This window comes from Triticum dicoccoides, chromosome 1B (assembly GCF_002162155.2).
Source record: "Triticum dicoccoides isolate Atlit2015 ecotype Zavitan chromosome 1B, WEW_v2.0, whole genome shotgun sequence".
Taxonomy (NCBI): domain Eukaryota; kingdom Viridiplantae; phylum Streptophyta; class Magnoliopsida; order Poales; family Poaceae; genus Triticum; species Triticum dicoccoides.
This window is the reverse complement of record NC_041381.1, coordinates 425,360,654-425,369,824: the sequence shown is the minus strand read 5'-3', so window position 1 is coordinate 425,369,824 and position 9,171 is coordinate 425,360,654. Positions and strand designations below refer to the sequence as shown.

Below are 9,171 nucleotides of genomic sequence, written 5' to 3'. Positions count from 1 at the left end.
AGCGGCAGCCCAGTGCTCGCCTAAGTGTTTAAAATCCTACCGAGTGGTGAACCTACCTCTCACTCGGAGGCTTAGCCGCAGCCCAGTGCTCGCCTAAGTGTTTAAAATCCTAATGAGTGGTGAATCTGCCTCTCACTCGGGGGCTTAGCTGTAGCCCATTGCTCGCCTAAGTGTTTAAAATCCTACCGAGTGATGAATCTGCCTCTCACTTGGGGGCTTAGCTGCAGCCCAGTGCTCGCCTACGTGTTTAAAATCCTACTGAGTGATGAATTTGCCTCTCACTAGGAGGCTTAGATGCAGCCCAGTGCTCGCCTAAGTGTTTAAAATCCTACCGAGTGGTGAATCCGCCTCCCACTCGGGGGCTTAGATGCAGTCCAGTACTCGCCTAAGTATTTGAAATCCTACCGAGTGGTGAATCCGCCTCCCACTCGGGGGATTAGCTGCAGTCCAATACGCACCTAAGTATTTGAAATCCTACCGAGTGGTGAATCTACCTCTCACTCGGAGGCTTAGCGGCGGTCTAGCACTCGACTAAGTACGAAAATCGTTCCGACCCGCAAATATGAGGTGCAGGTCGACTGTTACCTTCTCCTCCGGGCTTTGGCACAAATACAACGTCCACTCTGCAAGGACGGTGATGTGCAGGTCGACTGCTACTTTCTCCTTCGAGCTTCGGCACAAATACAATGTGCGCTTCATCCTAGGTCACAAGGACGCAAGTCGACTGAAATCTGTGCTCCAGCCTGCAAGAGCAAGTCCCAAGCACAAAAATATATTCTGAGCGAAGAACAATGCCGTTCGAAGACAAATGCAAACATATTCAACCGCAAAGCTCAAGCATCAAGTTCAGATAGCATCCTACGGATCCAGAAGTGCTCAGGCATCAAGCCTGTTAAAGTTTATCAGTTACAAAAACCACTCGGCATTCCGAGGCAAATTTAAGGCATCAAGCATAAAAGTTTTTTTTACTCCTCCGGTGGAGGACTGGAAGGCGCGACGAACTCGTCCAGGTCGATTCCATCAGCAATCCGAGTGGCAGCAGCAATGAATGTCTCCATGAAAGATCGGAAGTCATGCTTCTTAGTATTGGCCACCTTGAGGGACGCCAGCTTTTCCTCTTGTGCATCTTTGCAGTGAACACGGACTAAAGACAGAGCTACATCAGCACCGCACCTAGCAGAAGACTTCTTCCACTCTTGCACTCAGCCTAGGACTCCATTTAGTCGAGTCATCAAAGACTCGAGGTCGTTGTGAAGCGTCTCCCCTGGCCAGAGTGTCGTGTCGATTCGCGACGCTGCTGCCTTCAGTCGGGCCAAATAGTCCACCACACCAGCGACGCGAGACTCCAGTCGAAGCACGTTCATGGCAGCTTCATCCTTCATTGGAGAGTTGATGGGATCCAAGCCTGTTTCCACTCGACTGGTTTCTTCCTCAAAGTTTTGGCAGAATTCTGTAAACGCAAGTCAAACATGAACCAGCAGTTCCGCGACGAATCAACGGTGACAAGTCAGTCGAGTGAAAGAGGTTACCTTCAAGCATGAGGAACAGCTTCTTGGTGAGCCCTCCCAGATAAGCTTCCAAATCATTCTTCTTCCCCACCAGTTCACTTGCCTTGTCACTCAGAGCAATCTTGTCGTTCTTTAGACGGCTGACTTCTTTGTTGGCCGCGTCAAGAGAAGCTTTCAGGTTGACGTTCTCTTCTTCGAGTTTGCTGACTAAAGCCAGCTTTTCTTCCGCAAGCTTCGTTTTATCCGATGCAGCCTTCTGCGCCTCAGCAAGTTCCTGGTCCTTCTTGATCAGAGCCACCTTCGTTTTCTCTGCAAAATGGCAAGGAGGTCAGAATCAATAATGGGCAGAAAGATAAAAACAATCATCAAGTTCTCACCAATCGTACCCATTGCCTCGTCCTTTGCCTTCTGAAAGTTCTCATGAACAAGTTTTAAGTCAAGGTCGAGCTGGATATGTTTCTTCTCCAACTCAGTATAACGGGCCACGAGCTCGCAAGATTTCTGCAAAGAGTCAGTCGACAGACATTAAAGAGAGGTTACTTCCGAGTGACTAAGAGAAAAATAGTAATGTTTCTAAGACTACAGTCAAATCAAAATATTCAACAATAGTCTCGGGGACTACACCCAGTGGGTGCACTCAGCGTGACCCCACTGGTTCTACCGACTCGATCCGATCAGTCGACCAAAAGGAACAAAGAGATTATGGTCTCATCATAGTCTACAAAAAAAAGAGGAAAGAGAGAGTTCTTCAGACTACAATCGACTGCCAGCAGTCCACCATAGTCTTGGGGACTACACCTAGTGGGTGCACTTAGCGTGCCCCCACAGGTCCTAATGTTCCACTCGACATGGTCCGACCAGACCGAGTGAAGAAATTTCAACTACAAAGACTACAGTCGACTGCCAGCAGTCCACCATAGTCTCGGGGACTACACCCAGTGGGTGCACTCAGCGTGCCCCCACAAGTCTACAAATCCAATCGACACACCCAGTGGGTGTACAGACACAAAGATTTTTTGGAAAGAAAATGTTCAAATAACATATCCTAACGGAACAGTCGGTTGCCAACTAACCTGGACATTGCTCTGAAGGGCTGAGCTTGCATCATAAGCCGCTTGGCTGGCTTCCCGGATCGCCTTCACCTGCTCCATCATAATCCCCGCCTAGCGTATAGCCTCCTTAGCTGCGCCCGCCTGGTCCTCTGGGACGTGGTGTGTGGCGAAAAGGGAGGGCGGTTCAGCAGTCGATGACGAAGGCCGGGCACTCATCAGCGGCACAGCGAAGGTCACAGAATGCCGAGTGGTGTCGCCACCTTCTTGAACTAGTGCCTCAGGTGCTGATGCAGTCCGAGTGGCCTTGCCAGCCGTGGCCTGTCTATTCTTCCTCGCCTTCAGGGGCACCTTGTCATCGTCATCGGGGAGATCAATGACGTGACGAGGAGCTGCGAGATAAATCCAGAGTTGGAAATGAAGATCCGATTGACCAAAAGCAAAAACTACAAGAGAATATACCAGGGTTGGAGGTGACAGTGTCTTCCATTTCTTGGTCGCCGTCCTTGGCAGAGGTCTCGGAAGTAGTAGCACTACAGATTTCAGAAACCAGTTTGTTAGTCGATGAGTCGACCGGAAGTTAGCTCGAGCTGAACAAGGAAACACAAATCCTTCTACTGCCCGGAGATAGTGGGAATGGCCATTTTCATCTTAGGCAAGGCCTTCGGCGGCTTTGATGACTCCGCCCGCGGATGCTTCGACGCTTTTTCAGTCGGCGCCGGAGAGGCCGTCCGAGGACGCTTTGTCGACGGCACAACGGGCGCAACCGCTTTGCCACGCTCCCTCGCGGGATCGTTGGCGAGCTTGGATCGCCTTTCCGTGCGAGGAGGGTCGACTTCCATTTACTCCTCCTCCTCGCTGGAACCGTCTTCATCCTCTTCCCCCTCGTCGTCAGATTTCCACTCCTCCTCCTCACTTTCGCCTCCACTCGCCTCTCCCTCCTCGGCTTGTTCCTACGCCCCGTTGGGCATCGAGTACATTTCAGTCGTGACCTAGAAGATAGCAAACAAGACAAAAGTCAGTCGGTTGATTTCAAACAGACAGAATGGAAAAAACAGAATCGCAGTCGGAAATGCAGAGTTGGACCTTGTCAACTTCATATGATTGGTCGAGTGGAACGACCCTCCTGGCTCCTCGGGGGTTGTCCTTGTTCCCCGTAATGCTTCCCATCCACCGCTCCAGCGTGATGCCATCGATCTCCTCCGGGTGGATCCGAGTGGTGTCCTCAGTTCCAGAATACATCCACATAGGATGGTCTCGAAATTGGAGCGGCTGGATGCGCCGCCGGAGGAAGACCTCTAGGAGGTCCATGCCAGTCATCGCGTCGCGGATGAGCTGCACGACATGCTCGACCAGCACCTTCACCTGCGCCTTCTCCTCCGGGACCACCTTCAAAGAAGAGGGCTTCCTCACTCGTTCCATGGAAAAGGGAGGGAGCCCGGTCGACTGCCCTGGCATCGGCAGGTCCTTGCAGTAAAACCAAGTCGACTGCCACCCACGGACGAAGTCGGGCAAAACCATGGTCGGGAAAGAACTTTTCCCTCTCAACTGGATCCCAAGGCCCCCACACATCTGAATCACATGTGTCCTCTTGTCACTCGGATTTGCCTTCTTCACCGTCTGGGAGCGACAGGTGAAGATGTGCTTAAAGAGACCCCAGTGAGGCCGGCAACCCAAGAAGCACTCGCACAAAGACACATAGGCGGCGAGGTACACTATGGTGTTGGGCATGAAGTGGAGGAGTTGTGCCCCAAAGAAATTCAAAAAACCCCGGAAGAAAGGGTGGGGCGGCAAAGAAAACCCACGGTCGACGTGGGTGGCCAGAAGAACGCACTCACCCTCCTGGGGCTGCGGCTCTGACTCCCTCCCCGGGAGCCGCGCCGATCCATGGGGGGTCAGCCCTCCGTCAGCCAGGTCGTCGAGATCCGCCTGACTAATTGTCGAGCGGATCCAATCGCCCTGGATCCAGCCCGGCGGCAGGCCGGTCCTCGATGACGAACCACTCCGACTGGTTCCTCTCCCCTTCGCCTTCGCCGTCGCCTTCTTCGCCCGCTCCAGGGCCGTCGTCTTCTCCTTCACCATCATCACCGGCAGAGCACGCACGGAGCAGGGGCACGGAGGCAGAAGTGAACGCGGCGGAGAAATCTGGAGAAGAGGGAAGAATGAGGGCGCACTGTTGAAAAACCCCCATCTGGCACTTTATATAAGGTTGCTTCCGAGTGGCTGACATGTAGGCCCGGACGATCCTGTCAAATCCCGCAACAGTCGCACGCGCAATACGTGGCGAAAAAGGTGGCGCGGAGATCGAGGCGTCCCTGCCTTATCCCGTCCGATTGCTACAGCTATGCCCCGTCCCGCGCGCTTCCCAAATTTCGAATCCCACAAAATGTGTGGTTTGCAGAACAGCTCGTCGGGCAGAAGATCCCCTCCACCCCGTTACTCGGACCTCTCCAAGTGAAAACTTCACTCCACAGATACAAAGAATGGATCAAGGGGACTGAAAAAGAAGTTGGTGCCGTCAACTAAAAGTTCATAGATCCAAGACAAGACATGCTCACAGCACAAGAAACGGGTCGGAAAAATTCTCAACTCCTTCCCCACTCAAACCCCAATCCATTCGGGGGCTAATGATGAAGCTATGTACCTAGGGTAGGGTCATGGACCTGTCTAAATTACCCTACCCAAGGACATCTCTAGAAGAAACTACCTGTCAGTCGACCTAGAGGTGATCCACTCGACGGACTCGAGGACACTCGACCATGAAGATAACCACTCGACCATGAAGCTAACCACTCGACGGCCAGGAGATCTAAAGTCACTCTACACGCAACGGTCTGTCATTAAATAGCCTTTATGGTCTTCATAGCACTTTATGTGGGCGTTACCAGTAACCCCCTGTCTTAATGTACTTTAAACCCTGCATAACTGAAGGCCGGAGGGGTCTGGCGAACTCTATATAAGCCACCCCCCTCCTCAGTGTAAAGGGTTCGCACTCCTGTAACTCACACGCATATAATCCAGTCGACCGCCTCCGGGCACCGAGACATAGGGCTATTACTTCCTCCGAGAAGGGCCTGAACTCGTAAAACTCTTGCGTGTACAACTACTCCATAGCTAGGATCTTGCCTCTCCTTTAGTACCCCCCTACACTACTGTCAGACTTACAACCACGACATCGCCTGATCCTAGGTTGATCTCCTCGAAGCCGGGGCCAGTTGCTCGTTGGGACACTTGTCGAGGCCCAGCTGGAGAACCACTAGACGCGGGGTGGCGCCTGGCCTGGCGCATGAGTGCGGCTGGCCCACCTGCTCCGCTAGGCCCGCTGTGGTTTGTCGTTGCCTCGCTCGCGGGGCCGCGGGGGGGGGGGGATCGTCTGTTGCTGGCCCGCCTGACCCCGAGGCGGGTGCGCTGCCACCGCCCGCCGCAGCAGACGAGGGCGAATCCTCATCGAGATCACCGTCATCAGCTTCTAGTGCAGCACCTGGATCAGCCTCGTGCTCCGCGCTTGTCCTTTGCTGCTGCATAAAATCACAGTGCATAACCGGATTTCCTCCAAAATTTATAGCAGAATTTTCATGAGAACTACCCAAGTGATCATTAGCTATATGTTCGTCCCCATGATCAAGAGGTAAGGAGGAGGAATTTTCAGAGAGAAGAAGAACTTCGGATCTGATGAGTGCACCGACATTGGGGTTTAATTTGGCAAAGGGAAACACTGTTTCATCGAACACGACGTCACGAGAAATATAAACACGTCCAACAGTTATGTCTAGACACTTGAAACCTTTATGAAGATTGTTGTAGCCAAGAAATACACATTGTTTGGAGCAGAATTCGAGCTTGCGAGCATTGAAAGGACGGAGGTTGGGCCAACATGCGCAGCCAAAGGTACGAAGGGCATGATAGTTTGGTGTCTCATGAAACAATTTTTCTAGTGGAGTCTCAAGGTTGATCACCTTACTTGCCGTACGATTGATCAAATACGTGACAGCTATGAATGCCTCATCCCAAAATTTGAGGGGCATGGACGCATGAGCTAACAAGGAAAGGCCAACCTCAACAATGTGACGCTGCTTTCTTTCGACGAAGCCGTTTTGCTGACGGGCATGCGGGCAGAAAACATGGTGTGTGATGCCAATTTGGCGGAAAAAGGAATTTAACCTTTCATACTCACCACCCCAGTCGGTTTGCATGGTGATGATTTTGCGATCAAAAGTCTTTCTACAAGTGCTTGGAATTCATGAAACACTTTAAAGACTTCTGACCTATGTTTAAGAAGAAATATCCAAGTAAATTTACTGAAATCATCAATAAAGCTCACATAATAAAAAAATGACTGAATCACGGGCAGGCCCCCATACATCAGAATAGATAAGCTCTAAAGGAGCATTCGAAGAACTACTAGAATGTGGATAGGGAAGTTGGTGACTTTTGCCTTGTTGGCATGCATCACATAACCCCTCTTTATTCAACTCTTGAACCGAAAAAGGAATTTTGTTCTTGCTAAGAACATGTTGAAAAAAAATTCAAAGATGGATGACCTAATCGATCGTGCCACCTTGACGGAGAAATCTTGGTGGCACCAAAAGCATGCCTGCCCGGGCCTAAAGAAGCCGATGATAGGGGGTAGAGGCCGGCTCTACACCTGCCGTGGAGGAGGGTGCTCCTCGTTGCCTTGTCCTTAATGAAGAAGAAACGAGGGTGAGTTTCAAGAAACACATGATTATCTTGTGATAGAAGATGAGTAGAAACAAGATTTTTTGTGGCTTTAGGTGAGTAAAGGACATCTTTTAGATGAAGATTATGAGTGGGAGTATGAACATATGCTTGACCAATATGAGTAATTTCCATACCTTCTCCGTTGGGCATGTTCACTTAATCATGTCTGGTGTACCTCTCCCTCATGGTGAGCTTGTCCAGCTCTCCGGTGATGTGATTGGTGGCGCCCGTGTCGACGTACCAGTTGGTTTCGACGCCGTAGGAGGAGTTGGACATGGCGCTCGCACTCTTCTCCTTGGTTAATGCAATGTCGAAGTGCCTGTAGCACTTGATGGCAGTGTGGTTGGGCTTTTTGCAGATCTCACAGAACACCTCACGGAGCTCGTCTCGTCCCCTGCCTTGGCCATGTCCATCGTGGCCGTTTCTGCGGCTGCCTTTTCCTCCGTTGCCACGGCCACCTCCGTTCCTGCCGCGGCCTCCTCCACGAGAGAAACCACCACAACCGCCACGGGAAGCGGCATTGGCGGAAGAGTATGACGACGAATTGCCACCCTCGAACATGGCGAGGCGGCTCTCGATGCCGATGAGTTGTGCGTAGAGCTCGTTGGGCTTGATGGGGACGGTCCTGGCACAGATGAAGGAGACGAAAGACATGTAGTCGAAATCCAAGCCAGCAAGGATATACGACACCATATCATCGTCCGTGAGCGGCTTGCCGATGGCAGCCATCTCATCGCCGAGGGCCTTCATGCGGCCAAGATACCCGGCAATGGTGGAGTTCCCCTTCTTGGTGGTGGAGAGGGCGATCCTCGTATTGACGATGGCCACCTGCGTCTGGGAGATGAAGATCTCTGCGATTGCAGTCCATGCTGCTGACGCCATGATGCACATTGCGATCTGGACCATCACAGGGGGTGAGATGGAATTGAAAAGAAAACTCAAAACCTAAGAGCCTCGGGCCCTGTCGATCTCATATGTCGGGTTCGGCATGTCGGTGACCTTGCCGTCTTTGTCTGACAGCTTGGGCGCCGGCACCTCCCTCTCTGGATCGAGATAGGTGACCAACTGGGTGCCACGGATGGTGGCCATAGCCTGCGCACGCCAGACATTGAAGTTGGAGCGATGGAGTTTCTCAGCAATGGGGATGAGCACGGATGGGGCGGCTGCGGTGGAGCTTGAGGACGACATGGCGGTGCAAGGGTGGTGGTGGCGGAGGAGATGTGCTTAGAGGAGAATGGCTCTGAATACCATGTAAAGATGCGTTAAGCGTATGCATCTGCACGGACGCGTTGCGTTTACTTATAGGCACAAGAGATTACAGGATTTAGGTAGTTAGGTTGTTGTAGGATTGATCTCCAAGTCATAATCTATACAAGGGATAGAGATCAACCTAAACATATCCTAACTACCTAAGTACAACGCACGGTGTCGGTGTCAAAACCGACGGATCTCGTGTAGGGGGTCCCGTACTATGCGTCTAAGGCGGATATTAACAGGAGGTGGGGGACACAATGTTTACCCAGGTTCGGGCCCTCTCTATGGAAGTAATACCCTACTTCCTGCTTGATTGATCTTGATGAATATGAGTATTACAAGAGTTGATCAACTACGAGATCGTAATGGCTAAAACCCTAGAAGTCTATCCTATGATTATGATTGATGTGTCTCTACGGACTAAACCCTCAGGTTTATATAGACACCGGAGGGGGCTAGGGTTACACCAAGTCGGTTTACAGAGAAAGGAATCTATATATCCGAATCACCAAGCTTGCCATCCACGCAAAGGAGAGTCCCATCCGAACACGGGAAGAAGTCTTGTGTCTTGTATGTTCATAGCCCAACCGCCTGGCCCATGTTAATAGTCCGGCTGTCCGAGGACCCCTTAATCCAGGACT

General features: G+C 51.6%; 1 pseudogene; it reads right to left on the bottom strand.

Moving 5' to 3' along the window:
- Positions 1 to 7,848: 7,848 nt before the first annotated feature.
- On the bottom strand, positions 7,849 to 7,987 carry LOC119351606 (annotated as a pseudogene).
- Positions 7,988 to 9,171: the final 1,184 nt, after the last annotated feature.